Below are 24754 nucleotides of genomic sequence, written 5' to 3' on the forward strand. Positions count from 1 at the left end.
AATACCATGAAGTAGTTCAGCTTAAACAATGGGAATTTATTCACTCATGATTTTGAACCTGAAAAAATGTCCAAATCAAGGTATTACCAAGGTGATGCTGACGGCTATGCTTATCTCCTCTGTCCCATGGCAAAGCACATGGCAGCATCTGCTAATCTCTCTCTTCTCTTCCAGGTTTCATTACTTTCAGCTTCGTAATTTTGTGGTTCTCTTTCTCTTTGCCTCAATTTCTTTCTGCTTACCACACAGTCCAGTAATAAAATTAAGGACATCCTAATTGAAATAGGTCACGTCTTCAGTAAAGTAATCTCATCAGAAGGCCCTGATTACAATTGGTTGACACCCACAGGGATGGATTAGATTTAAGAACATATTTTTCTGGGATATGTACAGCTTCAAACCATCACAACAGGGATTTGGTTGGTGAGATAGTGTATTTTTCACTTTGCTTTCACCTCAGGGGAACGCAAATAACTTACTAAGACTTTATATTAGTGGGTAAAGGAATAGCGTTAGACATGCAAGAGTATTTCTACCATAAGCAAGAGAAACTAGGAAGAAAGCTTAATGTTTCTCATTTCTGATAACTGCCATGTAAAAGTACAGAAGTGTCAGCACTTAAGGAAGGATGGATGAGGAAAGGCAGTGGGGTGGGTATTGCATAAGTCCTTTGGAAAAATCCTGGTGCTATGCAGAACCTGAAAGCTTTCAAGGGTGTTCAAAGGATGTATGAGTGGGTGTTCTTGCAGGGCTACGAACTTTAGACATACTGTGTGTGGTACTCTACAGCAGAGGGTGGCTATCGTGTATAATTAAATATGATGTTCACCTCTGCGAGTTGAGTAACGCATGACATTGTCCCTTCTGTGAGTCAAATAATGCAAATGCGATGGCACTGGGGATACATTGGGGTGTGCAGAGACATGCAAAAGGGGTGATTCCCTAAAGCACGTGGAACTACTTCTTGGCAATTTCCGGCTACCTCAGGAAATTCCATTAGGTGTCTTCTCAGAGACAAGACCTAGGAATTTTGCATCCTAGGGAAATGCTTCCCTTTGATTTTCTTCTGGGATTCACATCTTTTTTTACAAATTAGCCTGACCCAAATGGTAATAACCTCTTTCAGTGTGACCATGCTGTTCCCTCTGTCTTGTGGAGTATTGTTCCCTTTTAGTAGAAACTGTTCTCAACTCCAAAACTTAATCTGTCACATCAACTAGCTCCCTTCATCATTTTCAAGAATTTTCTTTTGGCTTTCCCCAGTTCATTCTATTTTCTCAGCTCCTTACCCTGCTAAAGCCTAAAATACTTTGTTCTTGGGCATTGAAGTACCAATTTACTAGTACTACCACATGGAAAATTTTACTCTTTGACCTAATTTTCTTTTGTTACTTTTTAAAATGCTATTCATCTTTTGTTTCTCTAGAGAAAAGTAGGGAGGGTAAACACTATATTCTTGGGGTACCATCACATGAAAAGATTTCGGGGGAGCAAAACGCATGTCAAGGGAACAAAAGACATACTGTTGTTTTGACCAAGTGTGTATAACCTGGTACCTCCCTCTTATTTCTGTTCATGGAGTTGAGTTTTAAACTGCACTTTGTACCATTTTCCTGGGTTAATAAGCCATGTACATCATGCTGTTTTCAGGCTTTGGGACATTTTAGTAACAAAAAAACGGAATTTCCTTTCTCTTGTATCTAGTCATCATGGCCACTCTTCCTCTATCTACTAATCACAGTGTTTCGGTTAGGTTTGATTTTGTATTTTGTTACTTAGTTTTTTTTTGTACCTTTTTATGTGTATATTGGAGGAACACATGCTGTTTTGGATGTTTTCTTTGTGGAGTGGGGGAGGGAAATGTGTGTCTTAAATGTTTAATGTTTTCTTACTTTCATTTAAATTTATTGATTGCTTATTTACTGTTGTTTTGTATATTCTTTAAAACACCTGGAATATAAAACAGCCCCATACCACAGGCCTTCGTTGACTTCCAACTAGTGTCACAGAGAGAAGATTTTATCTGGAATGCTATAATTTGAATAGACATTAAAAAACTAGCACACTATAAATCTGTTCTTTTATGGATTAGACTTTAAGGGGTTGTTTATCTATTACCTAGGACGTGATGTGGAAGATTGCTTCATTATGCTGTCTCAATTGAATCCCCACTTAATCCTAATCCCTGGTAGCCACTTGAATGCTTTCAATCCTTATAGTTTGCCTTTTTCACAATTTCATGTAAATATAATCATACTATATTTATTTCTTGGGCCTGGATCCTTTCAAATAACAAATGTACTTGAGACTCATCCATATTTTTGTGTGAAACAAAAGTCTATTGTTATTATTATTATTTTGCTTCTAATTATAATCATTGGTGAAAGATATCTCAGTTATTTCTCACTGTTGGTATTTAGGAATAAAGCTGCTGTGAACTTTTGCATACAGATAGATGTGTGATCCCACATTTCCATTAACTTTGGAAAATAGCAAGGTGTGGGATTGTTGGGTCATCTGCTAAATGTTATGCTTAAGGTGTAAAAAACTGAAATAAAACCTATTTTCAAGAATGACTTTACTCTTCGTTGTTGCTATGAAAAATGTATAAGAGATCCCTTTGGTTACATCTTCATGAATACTGGTATTAAAAGAGTTTATTTGTTTTGTTTTGTTTTCTATTAGGTCTTTTATTATTCATGTAGTTTTACATCATGGTTTTAATTTGCATCTCCTTATTGGAAAATAATTTTGAAAATCTCTTTGTATACTTATTTGACATCCAAGTATTTTTTGTTGAAGTGCATTTTGAGATCTTTTTCCCATGTTTATTTAGTCGTTTAATTTCTTATTATTCAGTTTTTAGAGATTTTTATATATTGTGATGACAGGTTCTTTACCAAAATGTTGTTTGCAAATATTTTCTGCCTATGCTTTGCTGTTTTTATTCTCTCCAGTGTGATAGGCAAGGAAAATTGTTCCATTTCAATAAAGTGTAATTCATCTATTCTAAAAATTTTGTGGGCTGTGCTTTAAGGTCATATTTAAAAGTTGTTTTCATTTGATAGAATATTTTTTGTCTTTATATTCCAGCACTCTAATACATCTTTCCACTGCCTTCTGGCTTCCATTGTTTCTAATGAAAAGTCTGCTATTCATCTAATTTAGTATCCCTTGTATGTGCTGAGTCACTTGTAACTTGCATATGTCAAGATTTTCTTTTCAAATTTCATTTCAACTGTTTGAATAGGATGTTTCTCTGTCTAAATATTTTTTCATTTATCTTCCTTCTTTTTACCACTTGTGATAGTTAGGGTCAGGTGTCACCCCAGCCAGGTGATGATTCCCTGTTGTGCTGCTGCTGTGGACTTCAATCATCAACATGTGAAATTCAACTATGGCTGATTACATTTGCGATTGGCAAAGGGAAACGCCTTCCACAATCAGCGAGGTTTAATTTAATTAGTTGGAGGCTAATTAAAGAGCGAGGTCAGAAAAGAGCTTGGAAGGACAGCATATCTCACCTCAATCCAGATGTTTGGAGATGCAGGAAGGAATTGCCCAAGGAAAGCCATTGGAAACCAGAAGCCAGGACAGAAGGCTAGGAATCATTGCCATATGCCCTCCCATGTAACAGAGAAACTCACATGAAAGCTAGCTGCCTTTCCTGTGAAGAACTGTCAATTTGTAACTAAATAAATCTCCTTATTCAAAGTCAGTCCATCTCTTGTGTGTTGCATTCTGGCAGCTTTAGCAAACTAAAACATCACCCTTCTTAATTGTGTAGATTAATAGTTTTTCATCAAATTTAGGAAGTTTGGAGCCATTTATTGTTTCAACTTTTTTCTTCTCCTTGCTCTCCGTTTCTTCTGGTACTCACATTATGACTACTTTACTGGTATTTCACCTTTATTTGATACTCAACTCATTTTTATTCATTTTACTCAATCTGTTCTTTGTAAAGCATAATTAACATCACTTAATACTCACTGATTACTTCCTCTGCTGGTTCAAATCTACTATCAACCCTCTAATGAATTTTTCATTTCAGTTCTTGCACTTTTAAACTTCACAACTTCCATTTTAAAATAATTTTTACTCCTTGACCGATATATACGTTTGACGAGGCACTGTCAACCTACTGCCCTTAATTTCTCTGAGCACTGCTTGTTTAAGTCTTTGAAAATATTTTAATGGATGCTTTAAAGTCTTTATCAGTTAATTAGGAATCTGGGCTCTTTCATAGTCAGTTTCAGTGGCTGCTTTTTTCCTGCTCTTTTCATTTATGGTAATTATTTGTCGAAAATTTGACATTTTAGGTAATATAATTGTAACAACTCTTTATACTGAGGATGATTGTTTATTTTTTATTTAGTTTGCTTACTTGTTTATTGACTTGGTTATGCTCTTTTGATGAAGTCTTCTTCTCCTGTAGTGTTTCATCTCTTATGTTGCTATTCAGAACACAGTCTTGGGCAAAACACAGGCATCCCTGAGATGAAAGTGATTCTAGTATGGGTGTCTTTATATGTTTCTTTTTCTGACTTCTCTGTTAATCTGTGTGCCTCTGTTGGTGTTACACCAAGTAGTTTGGCTCAAGCTATAAAACAGCTTCCCTGCAATCCAGGTTTGGCCCCTTAACCACTGAGTGATCCACCGACTTCTTCTCTCTTATCTTTACCCTGTGGGTAAATGTTACTTTGCGGAACTAGTGATATGGCAAGCTGACATCATGCCAATCTTGCATATGCTACGTTTGTAATGAATTACCTGTTTATGTGAAGTTGGGCTAATTATCTGCTTATCATGTGAATCTATGACAGTGTGACGAGTCATATTATCAGCTGCAGACACAGTGCTACTTAAGGACTGTGTAGCTGGACAAGTAGTTTGAATCCTTTAAGAAATTGACTTAATTCTTCTAATTTATAAAATTTAGGGGCATAATGTCATAGTATTCTATTCTTTGGTAATCTTTTTTTTAATGTCTGTGTTGTTGTAAAAATGATCACTTTTTCATTCATGATTTTGACAATTGTGACCTCTCTTTTTTTCTTAGTCTGTCTAGCATTTTATCAACTTTATGTATCTTATCAAAGAAATTTATTTTGGTTTTATTAATACTATCTTTTGTTTTCCAAATTTTAAATTCACTGATATCTGCACTTATGTCTATTATTTACTTTTTCTGCTTCTTTCAGATTCAATTTTCTCTACTTTACCTAATCTTAAGGGAGAAGTTGAGATTACTGTGTATTGAGATATTCTTTTTTCATGCAGTCATTTAAAGGCACAAATTTCCCTCTCACCACTGCTTTAGTTGCATCCCATTGATTTTGACAAGTTGTGTTATTATCATTATTCAATTCAAAGTAATATTTTCTATTTTCTCTTTATATTTTCTAATTGGCTTATGATTTCTATTGAAGCATGTGTTTTTACCTCCCTGTATGTTGACATTTTGAGATATCTGATGTTGACTTCTAGTTTAATTTAATCTGAGTATGGCATGATTTCAATGACACTACATTCTCAGATTTGGTTCAATAATCTAAAATATGGTCTATCTTGATGAATGATCCATATGCTCTTGGGACAAACATGTATTCTGTTGTTGTTCAAATTGTATGACAGTGTTGTTCAGGACTTCTGCACCTTTACTGTTTTTCTGTGTACTAGGTAGGTTAATTACTGAGAATAGAGTTTTGAAGTTTTCTATTATAAGTGGGAAATTGTTTGTCCTTGAGTTTATATCAGTTCTGCATTTAGTGTTTTGAAGCTTATGTTTTATGCATTAATATTTGTTATTGTTATACCTTCTATGTGAAATGACATCTGTATAATTATGTCATGTCTTTCTTTTTCTCTGATAATATTCTTTGCTCTGTGGTGAAAATTTGGTATGAATATAGGTGTTTCAGCTTTCTTTTGGTTTGTATTTGCATGGTATCTTTTTCTGTTATTTCCCTTTTAACTTGCTTATGTATTTGTGCTTCAAGTGGGTTTCTTATCGAAAGCATAAGGATGGGTCTTGATTTGTATCCTCCCGGGAAATCTCATTATTTTATTTGAAATAATAAAGTAAAATCCCACTTGATGGGATTATATGATAGTTCAAACAAAATACTGCTTTATATATGTGTGTATATACATCTACGTGCATAACTAAAGTTTATTTCTTAAATATTTTTACTATTTCATAACATTAGTTTATTAATATTTTAATATAATTTATCTGGAGATATGGATTAAGCCAGAATGTTTACCATTTTGTTTTAGGGGAAATAAGCTTTCAGCTCAATTAAAATTAAAACTGGAGTTTTGAGGTTGATGCCTTTGTACCCACCAAACAAAGGGAGGCCGTCAGATCCAGGAGCAAAGCAACCTAGAATGTATCATTTTAGTTTTCCTTCCCTGTTTATGACTTGCCTAAAACACCCCCATTTCGTATACAGTTGATTTAAGTCTTGGACTATCCACTTCTGACAGCTCTCTGAATTCACACACTCCTGCCTAAAGACAAATCTAAAAATCTAAAAGGCTGCAGCTGTTTTTCCTTTTCTGTCTATGTGTGGATTTCCCCTCTCACCCATTAGCTTTTCTGATGAAGAAAAAAATCAGTTGCAAGGCATAGCTGAGACATAAATAGTTACCAGTCAAAAGACCTTCAGAAAAAAAAAAGATTCAGAGCTGAAAAAGATCATGAGGATTTGTTCGTGACAAACTTTTGATCACAAATCAGATACTTGAGTATAAACAGCTCAGGTATACTCATGTCAAATATAAACATTCCAACATTTTTGTGAGATTAGGACTTGATTTATTATTTTAGGCTATTGAAAGAAATGCAGACTCTGGATCCTGGGAGAATTGACGAGGTCCATGTAAATGTACTTTCCTTGAGTCTTCCTTTCTTTCTCTATGATAAGTCACTTCACCACAAGTGTCTTCCTAAAGCCCTTTTCCTTCCTCTCCTCAAGCACACAAACTGGCTTCCACTCTCTTAGATTCTTGAATGGCTAGGAGTCTGCTAATCTCATTCACATGCCCTTTTACACATATTTTTCAGGTTCAGTTGATCCAGAAAAAGTCAGAGGGGCAGAAGCCTGAGTCTTAGAATGGAAAGTTGAGAATACATATTGTTAACAACCAAATTTCTGATGAAAGGCTGAGAAAATACAGTTCTGAGAAGAAGAAAAGGGCACCCACAAAATCTAAGCCTATCTCTCTTTTGCAATTCAGCAGAAAAATGTTAAATTTCAGTAATGATTTATCCTTGACCATGATGAATCCAGTTTAAAATCTGACCCATATCATGTATTGTCTTATAAGAATTGCAGCTTCTTGTTAAACTGAAAGTGTCCGTACACAGCTATGTCTGGGAGAGTGAATCTCACTTGTTATCCTCTAGCAAACTTAAACCAGTGTACTTCCATGATGGCCGATGCTTTTGCTTCTGTTTTCATTTTAGAATGAATAGACAATAGCCCAGCACATGAATACAGATTGGTAAGAGGAAACATTCGATTATATGGAAAGATTGCAGTCAAGCTCTCGAAAAACAGAAATTTATCAGGTCTTCATTCCTGACAAAATTGGGTCACTTTCCACTATGATTTATTTTAACTTCCAGGGAAAATACTTCAGAAATTCGTATTTCCTCACTTGTAGCAATCTATACAGAGAGAGTAGAGATGTAAAGCGGCCAGTGGTCTAGAAGAGGAGAAGAGGAGTCTGGGTTCCAATAATGGTAAGAAGAATCAGCGTCTCGGAAATGCTAGAAATCTTCAGGAAATTGTGGGGCTTTCTGCTGTTATCTGAATATTAGACACATTATTTTTCCTACTAAAAAAAGAAAGTTTGGGGTCGTGTGATGGTAACTCAGTGGCAGAATTTTCGTCTGCCATGACAGAGACGTGGATTCGATTTCCAGAGCCTCCCCATGCCAAAAAAAAAAAAAAAAAGTGGAAGTTTTCAAGACTTGAAGTTATCCATGTCAGTTACTTTACCTTCCTCCTCTGTTGTAACAATGGAAACTTACAAAGACTGGGCATTATGTTCACCAAATTTTTACCACCTGCTTGGCCCAAGTTTTAAATCTAAATGAAAACCTAATACTTGCAATCTTACCAACTTGATTTTGGTTAGTGTACATCACACTTATTAGTAAAATGAGATTTTTTTCAATCTAGCATCTGAATAGTAAGATTTTTCTCTCTTATCCCACCATCTACTGATTCGCCCCTTTATTTCTAGAATCCTGTGTGTTTTCTCTGCTTACTCTGCGGTTCTGGAGTTGAGGTAAGTAACTTAAATAGAGAGACTTAGACCTTTGGGTGACAAGGTTGGGGTAGGTGAGATGGAGTCTGGCTTCTGCATCATCTTAAGTGGGGAGGCAAACTGATTGATGATATATTATTTGTAATAATGGAAAATGGAACAGGATAAGGAATACACGGATATTTTTTCCATGAGCAAGAGAAACTAAGAAGAAGACTTAATAGTTGAGTTTTCTGAAAACTGCCACGCAAAACATTCAACATGGACAGAGGGGACAACACTCGGGGAGAGGAATGAATGAGAAAAGGTGGTGGGGGGGGTAGTGCCCAGGTCCTTTGGAGAATGCTGGTGCCAATCATAGCCTGAGGACACTGGGGACTTGATTGAAAGGTGCATGAGTGATTGTTTTTGTGGGCTGCCACATTCAGGTATTCTGTGTGTGGGACCCTACTCCAGAGTGTGGCAATCATGTGTAATTAAATATGATTGACACCCCTGTGAGTAGAGTAACACATGACATACACCACATATGCGATGGCGCTGGGGGTACACTGCGGTGTTCAGAGGTGTCCAGAGGTTTAGTTCCCTAGAGCACATGGAACTACCCCTGTCAGTCCCCCAGGGCTGGGCTTCCTCAGGGAGCTTCCTTAGGAGCCTTCTCACAGGTAGGATCTAGGAAATGAATGTCCTGGGAAGATCAAGCTACTATTGAGTTTCTTCTGGGGCTAATTGCCTTTCCCCACAGTAGCCTGATAGAATTGGGAACAAGCCTTTCAGTGTGCTCATGATGTTCCCTCTGTCCAGTGTATTCTTCCTTTTCAAGAGCCTTTTTTTGGGCCTGGGAGGGTAGATAGTGGTGGAATTCTCCTCTGTCATGCGGGAGACCCGTGTTCAATTCCCAGCCCAAGTACTTCCCCCGAAACCAACAAACAAGTAAAACAAACACACAAAATACAATACAGCAAGCAAAAATTCAACAAATGGTGCTGCAATAATGGATACTCATATGGAGAAATAATGAAATGTGACCCTGCCATACATCATACAACAACAAAAAAAGAAAGAGCTTACTCTTAACACCAACCCTTAAATCTGCTAATCTATCAGCTCTCTCACCATTTGTAAGGCTTCACTTTAGACTTTCCTGAATTCCTTCCGCTTATTCAGAAATCCACCATGCTGAAGCCCAACATCTTTTCTCTCTCAGATATATGAAAGCCCTAGCTTCTTCACAGCATAGAAGTTCCCTGTTCAACAATTTATTAGTAATGATGTGTGGTACACAGAAAATTTTGCTCCTTAGTGTAATTTATTTTCTTTAATTTTTTTTAAAAGTTATGTATCTCTTTTTTTTCCTTGGAAGGAAGTGAATTGGGAATGGTAAACACCATAAACTTGAGTCCCATCATCCAAACTGGGAATATGTCTAGGGAGCAAAATTGCATATTCTTGTATTGGAAAAGGGTAGATAACCCAGCACCTTCTTCCTTTAATGCGGATCCCAGACTGAATTTGGAATCACATTTTGTGTTATTGCATCTGTCTTAAAACACCATATGTATCATCCCACTTCAAGTTTTGGAACATCTTACTTCAGAAGATGAGGGAAATTGCTCATTCTTGTCCCTTACTATATTTGTATTTTTAGCTCTTTTTTCAACAGAGACATAAAACCATAAGGTGAATGTTTTATGATAAAGTCCTAAACTAACAACACGAAGAAACTTTCTTAATCTGAATAGGGTATATCCAAACCTAGCACTAATATCATTCTTACTGTGAATGTTACTTACTATTAAGGACTCTATGTACTGGTCACTGTGCATTAATTTGGGTTTGCTTTTGAGATTTTTAAAAATTATTCCATCCTTTGGTTTATTTTTTGATGAGGGACACTCTTGCTTTTATGAATTTTTCTGTATAGAGGATGAGTTCAAATTTCTTACTTTCATTTTGTGTCAATGACTGCTTGCTTATGTATTTTTTAATGCAGCTAAGATATAAAGCTGCCCCATGTTTCTGGCCTCTCTCTGACTTCCAGATCATGTCAAGGAGATAGAATTTTCTTTAGAATATTGATCAGGAAAAATACAATTTAGGAAAATGACATAGTATTTTTTTGTGTAGAAGATGAGTGCAAAGTTCTTAATTTCATTTTGAATCAATGAGTGCTTGTTTGTGTATTCTTTAACGAAGCTAGGATATAAAACCACCCCATGCTCCTGGCCTCTCTATGACTTGCAAATCATGTCAAGGAGACAGAATTTTCTTTAGGATACTGATCATGAGAAATGTAATTCAAGAAAATAACATAGTGTGAAGACATCATTTATGTCTTAGTGTTCTAATGGCTTTGCAAATGCATGTAGTTTATCCATCAGCGAAGATAGGCAGGGTGATAAGTGATCCATGGTTATTTTGAAAACTTCTGGTGGCCAGCCACAGCTTGAAAGCAATGGGGAGTGTTTGAATGGTGCATGGGTGGTTGTTTTGGTAAGGTTACCATCTTCAGGCATGCTGTGTGTGGTACCTTAGTCCAGAGATTGACAATCGTGTATGATTAAATATGATTGACACCTCTGCGAGTGAAGTAACACATGATGTAGACAACACATGCAATGAAACTGGGATTACATTGGGGTGTTCAGGGGCGTGTAGAGGGTTGCATCGCTAGAACACCTGGAGCTACCCCATCAGCCCGCAGTGCTGGGGTTCCTCAGGGAACTCTCTTTGGTCCCTTCTCACAGGCAAAGACAAAGGAACCAAGCACTCCATATAAAAGATGACTGTTGAATTTCCATTGGGATTTATTTCCCTTTCCCCAAAACTGACTTATGAAAATGGGACAAGACTTTCAGATGTTCCTACCTGTCTGTGGAGTATTTTTACTTTTTCCAGAACCTATTCTCAACCCCAACCCCCAAATCTGTTAACATGTTCTCACTTCTCACCTCCCTTCACCATTTTCAAGGCATTTCCTAATCCCTCTTGCCTCTTGGAAACTCACAGCGCTGAAGTTCAAAGAATAACTGTCAATATTGAAGTTCTTTATTTTTTCAAGGCCTATAAGATATACTTTCCTTTGACATATTTTGGTGTCCTCCACAGGTCATCAATTTCAGCGGTTAGTCATACCACTCATATAAGATTGTTTTACTTTTTTATACTTTTCCTTTTTTTTAGTTATGTGTTGCAGAGATGAAGGTATTGGAGATGCTAAATACTATATGCCTGTGTAACACCATTTAAACTGGAGGAGTGTGTGGGAAACAAGACACATTTTAGATAATTGTGTTGGAGTGTATTGAACAAAGGAAGACAATGAAGTACCTCTCTCCTTTACTTTCAATTAGGGAATTTAATGGGAAACTGATTGTTATGGTTTATTGTCATTTTTAAAACCATATGTGTCACCCTATTCCAAGTCTTTAGAAAATTTTAATTCTGAAGAGAAGATAATTTGCTCACTCTTGTCTCTTACTATCAGGGTACAATAACTATTTATTTATTTATTTATTTTGGATTTTGAGGAAATCCATATATGTTGGACATTTAATGCATAGAGTTTCAATTCAAATGTGTTTTTGAAATTTTTTTTATACTCAACTGGAGTTATTTGTTGGGTTCTTTGCTTTTGTATATTATTTAAACCACCTGGCATATTAAAGAGTCTTATGCCCTATGGCCCTCCCTGATTCTAGAAAGTGTAATCAAGACAGGATTTTTTCTCGGAACCACTTATCCTGAGAAATAGGTATGTGTAAAGATTAGCAAATAGTAAAACTCTCCCTTCATGTTGTAGAGTTGTGTAGGGGTCTTGACAAAAGCATATATTTATGTATCCACCACCAGTGTCATGATACAGAACTGTGCCATTACCCACAGTGCTTCGTGCTGCCCCTTGTAGTCCAAACCCATCTAACCTCAGCCCTAGCAACCACTGATTGTTTTCCATCCTTGTATAATTTCTTTTCCAGAATGTCACATAAAGGCAATAATACAACACATAGCTGTTGGCTCACGCTCCTTTCGTTTTAAATACATCTGAGCTCCATCCAGATTTTTGTGTAAGCAGTGTTCTGTTTCTTTTTATTGCTGAATAGTATTCTAGTCACAGGTGAAGGCTCTCTGAGTTGTTTCCCGTTGTTGGTGACTGAATAAACCTGTTATAAATCTTTGCCTACAGACACATATGGGAACACATTTATGTAAATACTAGGGGCGGGATTGCTGGGTATCACATGGCACAACCATGTTTAAATTTGTAGCAAAAGGAAAAAACCGGTTTTCCAGAATAGCTTTATAATTTTGCATTTCCATTAACAGTCTATGGATGTCCAGTTCCCAAATCCTCACCAGCACTTGGCATTAAATTTTCTAGTCGAACTTAAATTTTGTAGATTTATCCCATTGTAGTTTAAACATGAACTTCCTATGGACTGATGAAGTTGAACATCTTTTCAAGTGCTTATTTGGTTCCATACATCTGCAATGGTGAAGTGTTTTTGAGATCTTTTTCACATTTTATTGGTTTGTTTAATTCCTTGTTGCTAAGTTTTCATAGTTTTAATATATTCTGATTACAACTTCTTTGACATAAATGTGAATGACAAATATTTTCTCGCAATCTGTGGATTCTTGTTTCATTCCATGAAAAGAATGTTGCATAGAGCAAAAGTTTTCTATTTTGATAAAGTGCAAGGCATCTTTTATTTTAGAGGTTGCGAATATAATGCCTGATATATAAGATTTTTTGCCTTACATATATGATTTTTGATCAGCAGTCCTTTCCTTTCCAGATTGAGTAGGTCATCCACTGCCTTCCAGCATACATGCTACTAGGTGTTGGCATTCCCATTCAGGTACTGAGTGTGGGAAAAACTCTAGGTAAACAAATGTTATGAATGGATCCCACAGTCTGACAAATGAGGGACTGAGGCTAGAGTGGCCAACAAGATGGGATTCCTTCACCACCAATTCACCTCCTCCAGGGTGAAAAGGGTCCCACTATTCTCAGACAACTATACTGGGGATAGGTCTAGGAAGAAGGCCACATAGCCCTTGCCATATTCCCCTCATATTAAGCCTATGCAACATGAAGCTGGAGTAGAGGGGCATATAAGAAGTGTGGGTGACATGTAACACACAGAAGGGCTCAGAAAACCCAGTAGCTGAGAGAAGTATTAAGGCATCCTTAGGTACCAAAAATCAATTTCTGTATTGTACATCACTCTTATGAAGTAAAATGGGATTTCTCATTCCAGGGTCTGGGGATAAATAGCATTCTTGATCTCTCCATCCCAACATCCAATGATTATTCTCTCCTTCTTTACTTCCAGGTTCCTGTGTGCTTTCACTACTTATTGTGTCGTTTTGGAGTTGAGGTAAGTAACTCAGACAGAGGGGTCAGATATTTAGTTGAGAATGGAAGGATTGTGGAATGGAGTGTATTTTCTGCTTCATGGGAGTGCTGCTATCTTCAGACATGCTGTGTGTGGTACCCTACTCCAGAGAGTGACAATCACATAGAATTATGTGATTAAATTAAATATGATTGGCACTTCTCTGAGTGGAGTAACGCATGACCTGGATGACATGTGTGATGACAGTGGGGGTGCATTACAGGTGATCAAGTTCATGCCGGGGGCTGGTTCCCCAAAGCACAGGTGCATTCTCCATGGACACCCTGGTGCTAGAGTACTTCAAGGAGTTCTGTCAGGGAGCTTTTCACAGGCAAGAACTAGAACCTGAGTGACCTGTGAAAAAAAAATCTCCTTTTGAATTTTTCTGGAATTCATTTCCCTTTCTCCAAAGTTGCCTAATGGAAAGAAGGCTTCCATTGTGTCATGGTGTTCTTCTGTGTCTGTGGAGTGTCTTTCCTTTTTGAAGAACCTATTCTCAAATACAACCCCCAAATGCGTTAACCTGTCATCACCTCTCAGCTCCCCTCACCAATTTCAAGGCATCTCTTCAGATGCTGGTACAGGGCTGCCACATTGAACTAAGCTTTGTGCAGTGCCCCACTTCGAAGAGTGCCACACAGTTACACTAAACTGTTTGGTACTTTTGGGGTGTGTTAATTCACAACTTACACAACTACATGTGGTGACCCTGCGGAAAGCAGTGTGACTGACTGTGCACAGCTGCACTCACTTTGGTTTAGGCTCTATCCTTTCAGAAGAACTTTAATTGCCTGTGGTAAGGATCTGAGGGCCCCAGGGGGGAGTTTCCATCCAGATTCTTCAGGGATTTACCTTCTTCATCTTAAAACGGCTCGAGCACCTTAAGAACAAGAATTCTATTGGTTCCTTAGCTCTCCCTCCCTTTCACCCTTTCCACTCTTATGCACTAATGCCTAGTGACTTCTTATCTGCCCAGAAGCTTGTTGTTCTCAAATACCCTCTCTGATATCACTACAACAGGATCACAGATGGCTAAGGAACTTGTAAAAGGAACATAATAACCAAGGATAGAATAAAAATACAGTACAAATGGTGCAAACAGGCGGCATGGGTAGTTCAGTTTTAGAATTCTTGCCATTCATGCAGGAGAGCCGTGTTCATTTCCCAGCCCATGCACCACTGCCCAAAAAAGTTGTGATCAAAAGTCCCTATGGTATACATATAACATATCTGCCTTTCTATATGTGTATGTATAGATATACAAATGCATATATGTAGGGTGATACATTTTTAAAATAGTAAAAACAAGTATTAATCCAATGCTTACTAGATGCTGGGCATTGTTCTTCTCTCTAAAAACATAAATTTAAGTATCTACACTAGAACCCTATGATTTCAGAAATAGTACAACCACCCTTATTTAACGATAATAAATGAGAAGAAAAGGGAAGTTAAATAACTGTCTTAAGATCTCACAGCAAACACAGTGATAGTGGGATTTGAACCCAGGCCGTCACTCTACACTGTCCGGGCTTGAAGTCAATTCACCACAGTGACTCAGGTTCTTTGATTCTCAAGCTAGCTCCGGAATGCATTGAGCATCTGAGCCAACTAACTAAAGAGCCCAATTACTTACGTGGAGTTTGCATAAGAATTTGTATCATGGGAGGAACTGAAGACCTCATTGTGTAACATTAGGGTGTCTTCTTGTAGCTCCTTTTCTCCGTGGTGCTGAACCTAATGTTCTGAAGGACGTGTATAGCAGAGAACTGATTTAATTCTTAGATATATAGATCTAGAAGACACAATGTATTCAAAAAAACACTAGTATATGCTTTCCGGTGTTATTTTGTTGTCTGTAGTTAGTAAATTTTCTAATAATGTCTCCCTCAAGTTTCCTGAATGTTAACTTTGCTTTTTCTGTGTGTTTGGAGTTAAGTTATGGAACTCTGAACAAGGGACTAGGGTAGAGAGGGCTGGGGTGTATTGGGAGACCTTAAGCTTTGGTGAAAAGAAAGCCATTTTGTAACATGCCTTTCCTAACAACTGGAAATTTAACAGGAAAAGTTGATGAGGTTATTGCTTACCTGAGGAGGAACAAATGGGAGTAAGACTTGTTCTCTTTCAGCCCTCAAAATCAGCACATTAAATATGTAGAATCTAAGGGGTACTCACTCGGGGGGTAAAGGAGATCAATGGGGTAGGCATTCACATGCTGAAAATTTTACGTTGTATGAGAACTCCATGCTATATTAGGGCAGGGCCACCAATGTCAACTGAATACAGTGCCCTACTCCAGAAGGTGTCATTCAAATAAACCAAAAACTTGATTGTCACCTTTTTGAGTAGAGCAATGCACATCTTAGATAATACATGTGATGGCCCTGGGGGTGACTGTATCTGGCTGCATGCACAAAGCTGCCCCACCTTTGGTTTAAGCACTTCCCTCCCTTTGCTGTTCCACCTCAATTGACTCTTATAAGCAGGTCTTGAGAGGCAAGAGCTACGAAAGGGTGACCCTTGGGAAAAGTCCCTCATGTAGGATTTCTAAGTAATCCCATGTATGGAGGAGATATGACCACACAAGAAACCAGATCTGTAGTGAGGTGGTGGTTTTCTTTCTTTGTTCTCTCAAACTTTGTTCTTTTTGCAGAACCCATGGTATCATCCCCTCCAAACTTCCAATCTGTTCTTTCTTATCAAAATTCCTCCCAGTTTCCGTGTCTATTCCTTTTCCTTTGGAGCTCTCCAAATTCCTTCCTACCTTAGAAGATTTCTTTTGCACCTAAAAGCTCTTGACCCCTCAGGAAGAATGCCAAGTCTTTCCTCAGTGGTTTTGATGTTCTCTTTTACTTTGAGAAAAGTACATTTTTTCCCCAAAGTAAATGTATACATACATATTTGACTATATTGAAAATTTATCTTTATCTTTATTCTATCAATCCTTTCTGAATCCAGTATAACTTTGAGATGAGGCTTAAAACCTTTTATTTGGTTAGTTCCATTGATTATTTACAATTGTACTTTTTAAATTATGTGAAGGATAAAAAGAGGAGAATACAGAGATCTCCTGAGAATGAGGACATGTCACTTTTTTCTTTTCCATTCCATTTTCCTTGAGTTGTACCTCCTTAATTCACGGTCTTTGCAAAGGTAAAGACAAGGGACATAGAGAGAAGATGGTTGACACTAGATGCTTAGATACCATCTGTAGAGCGGAATAGTGACTAGAAACCTGGTTGTACACTTGACATCCAGGGCTAATGTTATCGTGATGGCCCTGCCTACATAAGCTCTCATAAACCACATAAACCCTTTTAATGGACAAATGAAAATTTATGACACTTTTCTGTCATCTCAAATTAGTTACATGCTTCACCACACTCCAAATCTTTTTTTCTTTTACAAGAATACAAAATTCTATTTTATTTCCACTTACTTCCAATGACCAAATGGATTTAGAGATCTCAGAAATTTACCATTTACAAGAGTAGCGAAGACTGAAACACTTAGTTACAAATCAAACAAAATATGTGCACAATCTATATGCTGAAACTAGAAAACACAGAAGAAAGAGATCAAAGAAGACCAAAATAAATGGAGTGTTACATCACATTTATGAATTGTAAGGCATAATATGATGAAAATTATCTGCAAATTGATCCATAGGTGCAAAACTAAAATCCCAAAAGGAATTTTTATGGACATTGACTAGCTGATTCAAAAATTAATATTAAAAGGCAAATGAACTAGAATAGCCAAAAGAAACTTCAAAAAGAACAGTTGGAAGACTCAAGTTATCTTATTCAAGATGTATTATCAACTACAGTTAAGAAGAGTATGTGGTATTAGTGAATAAATGGACACACTTATCAACACACCATGAAAGAGAACCTGAATATACCTCTACAAATATTGATAAGTGATTTTTTGAACCCATTCAATTTAGTTAAACACTGTTGTCAACACTGGTTTGACTCTTGATTTGTTTGTTTTACTTTGAAGATAATTCAGTTTAACTTACTTACCTCAGATCAATTCAAGAAGAAGTGAAGCTTACATTCAAACTTCACTCAATTGCTTTGCACCATTCTACAAATTCTTGGACAAGGAAGATTTCAGAGAGAATAAAGAAGCTTGGACAGTCACATCCTGAAAAATACATTCTTAGCAGAGTGAACTAAATGTGTAACAGTATAGCAATACAGACATCACAAACTATTTCTGGGGTTTTGCAAGTAATATATTATGGCTGGAGTATAAAGTGTGTGCGTGGGTATGGCAGGTGAGAGGCATGAATAGTAGTTTGGAGTCATCTCAAATCTATTACATGTTTCACCCACCTCCAAATCTTGAGGGGGAATTTAGGTTGTGACCAAGTGGAAGGCAATTCCTCTATCTGTTTCTTCACCTTACTCCCTGTGTTTTACTCAGTGCAGTGACGTTATTGAAGATTGTTCTGAAATGTAAAGATTTAATTGTCTGTTTACTTTTGAAATGGCTTGAGTGTGTTGCATGAGAGAGAGAGAAAGTGTTGGTGTTTCTTAGTTAGTTGGTTGGTTACTTAGTTTATTGGTTCATATGTGTATATTAGGTTATTTAGTTCTGGTTTGATATTTTGAAATTTTTTAGTAATTTTGTTTATTTGGATTTTGGCACCTGGGTTAATTTTTTTTGTTTCATTGTCTTTGTTTTTGTGATTATTTTGCTTATAATTGTGCTTTCATTTGCAGAGTCTGTGTGTCTGTGCTTTTTTTACATTTGTTTTTTACTTTTATAATTAGTATAAGTTGATTCTGTTTCAGTGTGTCTGACATATTTATTTGCTATTGTTTACTTGTATGCTTGTTTTTTAAAACTTTTTTATTGTGTGATATAACATATATTCAAAGCAAAGAAAGAAAAAAGCAATAGATGTTAAAACACACCTCAACAAGTATTTACAGGACAGATTCTAGGGTTTGTCATGGGCTACCATTCCATCATCTCAGATTTTTCCTTCTAGTTGCTCCAGAGTATAGGAGGCTAGAAGGAGTAAATATTTTATTTTCACAATAGATTTTTTTTGTGTATGAAAAATAACACAGATACAAAAAAAAAACCCAATAAATTTCAAAGACGGCACAACAATTAGTTGCCGAACAGCTTTCAGAGTTTGGTTTGAGTTACAATTCCACAATTTTAAGTTTTTACTTCTAGCTATTCTAAGATACTGGAGACTAAAAGAAATATCAGTATAATGGTTCAGGATTCATATTCATTTGTTAAACCCTACATTTTCCGTATAACTCCACCATCACCTTTGATATTTCTATCCCACACTTTAGAGGTATTTGGGCTATGGCCATTCTAACTTTTTCATCATGAGAGGTGCTGTTAATATGGGTTAGGGAGATGGAACTATCGATGCTCTAGGTTTCGGAACTTACATGCTTTTTTGTTTTTAGCTAGAATTTGAATTTTGTTTTAATGAATGTTTTGTTTTTTGTTTTGGAGGGTGTTACTTTGAATTATTTCTTTTTGGTTTAAATCTAGGCTTTATTGTTTGTTGTTTTGTTGTTTTCAATTTGGTTTAGGCTTGTTTATATATTTGGCTTAATTTGTACTGCGTGCAGCTTGGGAACTTTCGTTGTGCTTTAGTGTGTGTATGCATGCACGGGTGAGTTTCTCTGACTGTATATTTTAGTTTTGAATAATGTTTTTTAATGTGCTTTGTTGCTGTTTCCCAACTATTTTCATTTTTAGTTTATTAATTTATTTTGTTCTTTGTGCATGTAGGTTTACATGTGCATTTTCATTGTGTTTTGGAATTTTTAACTTGAACTGGTTTTGTTTGGTGGCAACTGTTCTATCACTTCAATGTTTATGTAGGGCGATTTTGATTAGAACTGTATTTATCCTATAGATCACTTTGGGGAGAATTAAGAGCTTAATAATACTGAGTCTTTTGTTCCTTCAAGAGAGTATGTATCTCCATTTACTTAGGTCTCATTTATTTCTCTCAGCAATATTTTGTAGTTTTAATTGTGCAGGTCTTGTCCATCTTTTGTCAGATTTAACCTTAACTATTTCAACATTTTAAAAGTATTATAGCGGAGAAGATGGCGGCTTAGTAAGACGCGCGAATCTTAGTTCCTCCTCCAGAACAGCTACTAGGGGAGTAGAAACGATACAGAACAGCTCCCAGAGCCACGACGGAGATCAATAAGATAGCGTACCCCATCCTGGAACGGCTGACTGGCTGAGAGAACCTGCTCCGGTGAGATCGCCGAGGGTCACGGGCTTCACCGGGCGGGGCGGCAAGCGGCCGGAGTTCCTCCCTTCCCCCTTCCCGGGCCAGCTGGGAGAATTGGACAGGCGGTCCCCTCAAGCCACGGTGGCTGGCGCCCACACCACGCGGGACCCCCCCATACCAACTGAGAGAATTGTATCGGAAATCCCCAGGCCACGGAGAACGGTGACGGGGGGGGGCCCTTCCAAACACGTGAATCCCCGGGAACGGTGCACTCTCCCGGGCTGGCTGTGGCGGCTGGTGCCCTCCCGCCACGCTTGGCGCCCCGGGCCGACTAGGAAATTCGGTCGGGCACTTTTCCGGGCTGTGGCGGCCGGAGACCCTCCCCGCGTTCAGACCCTGGGCCGGCTGGCACTCTTCCAAGCCGCTTCGGCTGGCGAACCTCCCCGACGGTGAGAGTTTTCCAAAGTTAAAGGACTCACAGCACCTTTTACTGGTGGGACCCACAGACAAGCGTGTGCCACGACAGCCACCTACTGGGCAGGATAAGAAAAACAGATCCCAGAGAATTCACAGAAAAATCTTCCAAATTGTTGGGTCCAGCACCCAGGGAAATCTGACTAAATGCCCAGATGCCAGCAGAAGATAACGGATCACGCTCAAAAAATTGAAAATATGGCCCAGTCAAAGGAACAAACCAATGGTTCAAATTAGATACAGGAGCTGAGACAACTAATGCTGAATATACGAACAGAAATGGAAAACCTCTTCAAAAACGAAATCGATAAATTGAGGGAGGACATGAAGTAGACATGGGCTGAACAAAAAGAAGAAATAGAAAAACTGAAAAAACAAATCACAGAACTTATGGAAGTGAAGGATAAAGTAGAAAAGATGGAAAAAACAATGGATACCTACAATGATAGATTTAAAGAGACAGAAGATAGAATTAGTGATTTGGAGGATGGAACATCTGAATTCCAAAAACAAACAGAAACTATCGGGAAAAGAATGGAAAAATTTGAACAGGGTATCTGGGAACTCAAGGACAATATTAACCACACAAATATACGTGTTGTGGGTGTCCCAGAAGGAGAAGAGAAGGGAAAAGGAGGAGAAAAACAAATGGAAGAAATTATCACTGAAAACTTCCCAACTCTTATGAAAGACCTAAAATTACAGATCCAAGAAGTGCAGCGCACCCCAAAGAGATTAGACCCAAATAGGCATTCTCCAAGACACTTACTAGTTAGAATGTTAGAGGTCAAAGAGAAAGAGAGGATCTTGAAAGCAGCAAGAGAAAAACAATCCATCACATACAAGGGAAACCCAATAAAACTATGTGTAGATTTCTCAGCAGAAACAATGGAGGCTAGAAGACAGTGGGATGATATATTTAATTTACTAAAAAACAAAAACTGCCAACCAAGACTCCTATATCCAGCAAAATTGTCCTTCAAAAATGAGGGAGAAATTAAAACATTCTCAGACAAAAAGTCACTGAGAGAATTTGTGACCAAGAGACCAGCTCTGCAAGAAATACTAAAGGGAGCACTAGAGTCAGATACAAAAAGACAGAAGAGAGAGATATGGAGAAGAGTGTAGAAAGAAGAAAAGTCAGATATGATATATATAATACAAAAGGCAAAATGGTAGAGGAAAATATTATCCAAACAGTAATAACACTAAATGTTAATGGACTGAATTCCCCAATCAAAAGACATAGATTGGCAGAATGGATTAAAAAACAGGATCCTTCTATATGCTGTCTACAGCAAACACATCTTAGACCCAAAGATAAGTATAGGTTGAAAGTGAAAGGTTGGGAAAAGATATTTCATGCAAATAACAACCAGAAAAGAGCAGGAGTGGCTATACTAATATCCAACAAATTAGACTTCAAATGTAAAAGAGTTAAAAGAGACAAAGAAGGACACTATCTACTAATAAAAGGAACAATTCAACAAGAAGACATAACAATCATAAATATTTACGCACTGGACCAGAATGCCCCCAAATACGTAAGAAATACACTGCAAACACTGAAAAGGGAAATAGACACATCTACCATAATAGTTGGAGACTTCAATTCCCCACTCTCATCAATGGACAGAACATCTAGACAGAGGATCAATAAAGAAATAGAGAATCTGAATATTACTATAAATGAGCCAGACTTAAAAGACATTTATACGACATTACATCCCACAACGGCAGGATACACCTTTTTCTCAAGTGCTCATGGATCATTCTCAAAGATAGACCATATGCTGGGTCACAAAGCAAGTCTTAACAAATTTAAAAAGATTGAAATCATACACAACACTTTCTCGGATCATAAAGGAATGAAGTTGGAAATCAATAATAGGCGAAATGCCAGAAAATTCACAAATACCTGGAGGCTCAACAACACACTCTTAAACAACGAGTGGGTCAAAGAAGAAATTGCAAGAGAAATTAGTAAATACCTCGAGGCAAATGAAAATGAAAACACAACATGTCAAAACTTATGGGACGCTGCAAGGCAGTGCTAAGAGGGAAATTTATGGCCCTAAATGCCTATATCAGAAAAGAAGAAAAGGCAAAAATGCAGAAATTAACTGTCCACTTGGAAGAACTGGAGAAAGAACAGCAAACTAATCCCAAAGCAAACAAAAGGAAAGAAATAACAGAGATCAGAGCAGAAATAAATGAAATTGAAAATATGAAAACAATAGAGAAAATCAATAAGGCCAGAAGTTGGTTCTATGAGAAAATCAATAAGATTGATGGGCCCTTAGCAAGATTGACAAAAAGAAGAAGAGAGAGGATGCAAATAAATAAGATCAGAAATGGAAGAAGAGACATAACTACTGACCTCACAGAAATAAAGGAGGTAATAACAGGATACTATGAACAACTTTACGCTAATAAATACAATAATTTAGAGGAAATGGACGGGTTCCTGGAAAGACATGAACAACCAACTTTGACTCAAGAAGAAATAGATGACCTCAACAAACCAATCACAAGTAAAGAAATTGAATTAGTCATCCAAAAGCTTCCTAAAAAGAAAAGTCCAGAACCAGACGGCTTCACATGTGAATTCTACCAAACACTCCAGAAAGAATTAGTACCAATTCTCCTCAAACTCTTCAAAAAAATTGAAGTGGAGGGAAAACTACCTAATTCATTCTATGAAGCCAGCATCACCCTCATACCAAAACCAGGCAAAGATATTACAAAAAAAGAAAACTACAGACCAATCTGTCTAATGAATATAGATGCAAAAATCCTCAATAAAATTCTAGCGAATCGTATCCAACAACACATTAAAAGAATTATACATCATGACCAAGTAGGATTCATCCCAGGTATGCAAGGATGGTTCAACATAAGAAAATCAATTAATGTAATACACCATATCAACAAATCAAAGCAGAAAAATCACATGATCATCTCAATTGATGCAGAGAAGGCATTTGACAAGATTCAACATCCTTTCCTGTTGAAAACAATTCAAAGGATAGGAATACAAGGGAACTTCCTTAAAATAATAGAGGGAATATATGAAAAACCCACAGCTAATATCATCCTCAATGGGGAAAAATTGAAAACTTTCCCCCTAAGATCAGGAACAAGACAAGAATGTCCATTATCACCACTATTATTCAACATTGTGTTGGAGGTTCTAGCCAGAGCAATTAGACAAGAAAAAGAAATACAAGACATCAAAATTGGAAAGGAAGAAGTAAAACTATCACTGTTTGCAGATGATATGATACTATACGTCGAAAACCCAGAAAAATCCACAACAAAACTACTAGAGCTAATAAATGAGTACAGCAAAGTAGCAGGTTACAAGATCAACATTCAAAAATCTGGAGCATTTCTATACACTAGTAATGAACAAGCTGAGGGGAAATCAAGAAACGAATCCCATTTACAATTGCAACTAAAAGAATAAAATACCTAGGAATAAATTTAACTAAAGAGACAAAAAACCTATATAAAGAAAACTACAAAAAACTGCTAAAAGAAATCACAGAAGACCTAAATAGATGGAAGGGCATACCGTGTTCATGGATTGGAAGACTAAATATAGTTAAGATGTCAATCCTACCTAAATTGATTTACAGATTCAATGCAATACCAATCAAAATCCCAACAACTTATTTTTCAGAAATAGAAAAACCAATAAGCAAATTTATCTGGAAGGGCAGGGTGCCCCGAATTGCTAAAAACACCTTGAGGAAAAAAAAACAAAGCTGGAGGTCTAGCACTGCCTGACTTTAAGGCATATCATGAAGCCACAGTGGTCAAAACAGCATGGTACTGCCATAAAGATAGATATATTGACCAATGGAATCGAATAGAGTGCTCAGATATAGACCCTCTCATCTATGGACATTTGATCTTTGATAAGGCAGTCAAGCCAACTCACCTGGGACAGAACAGTCTCTTCAATAAATGGTGCCTAGAGAACTGGATATCCATATGCAAAAGAATGAAAGAGGACCCATATCTCACACCCTATACAAAAGTTAATTCAAAATTGATTAAAGATCTAACCATTAGGTCTAAGACCATAAAACAGTTAGAGGAAAATGTTGGGAGATATCTTATGAAACTTACAATCGGAGGTGGTTTTATGGACCTTAAACCTAAAGCAAGAGCACTTAAGAAGGAAATAAATAAATGGGAGCTCCTTAAAATCAAACACTTTTGTGCATCCAAGAACTTCATCAAGAAAGTAGAAAGACAGCCTACACAATGGGAGACAATATTTGGAAACGACATATCAGATAAAGGTCTAGTATCCAGAATTTATAAAGAGATTGTTCAACTCAACAACAAAAAG

The 24754-nt window shown here is 37.1% G+C and overlaps 1 long non-coding RNA gene across 1 annotated transcript in view; it reads left to right on the forward strand.

The window, feature by feature from the left end:
* Window positions 1–7639: 7639 nt before the first annotated feature.
* The window catches only part of LOC143671297 (uncharacterized), a 39013-nt gene continuing 21898 nt past the window's right edge, over window positions 7640–24754 (forward strand). Inside the window, exons 1-3 of the long non-coding RNA XR_013169531.1 lie at window positions 7640–7750; window positions 8257–8301; window positions 13620–13664. This is a non-coding gene — a long non-coding RNA (uncharacterized LOC143671297). The remainder of the gene's footprint in view (window positions 7751–8256; window positions 8302–13619; window positions 13665–24754) is intronic.

Source organism: Tamandua tetradactyla, chromosome X (assembly GCF_023851605.1).
Source record: "Tamandua tetradactyla isolate mTamTet1 chromosome X, mTamTet1.pri, whole genome shotgun sequence".
Taxonomy (NCBI): Eukaryota; Metazoa; Chordata; class Mammalia; order Pilosa; family Myrmecophagidae; genus Tamandua; species Tamandua tetradactyla.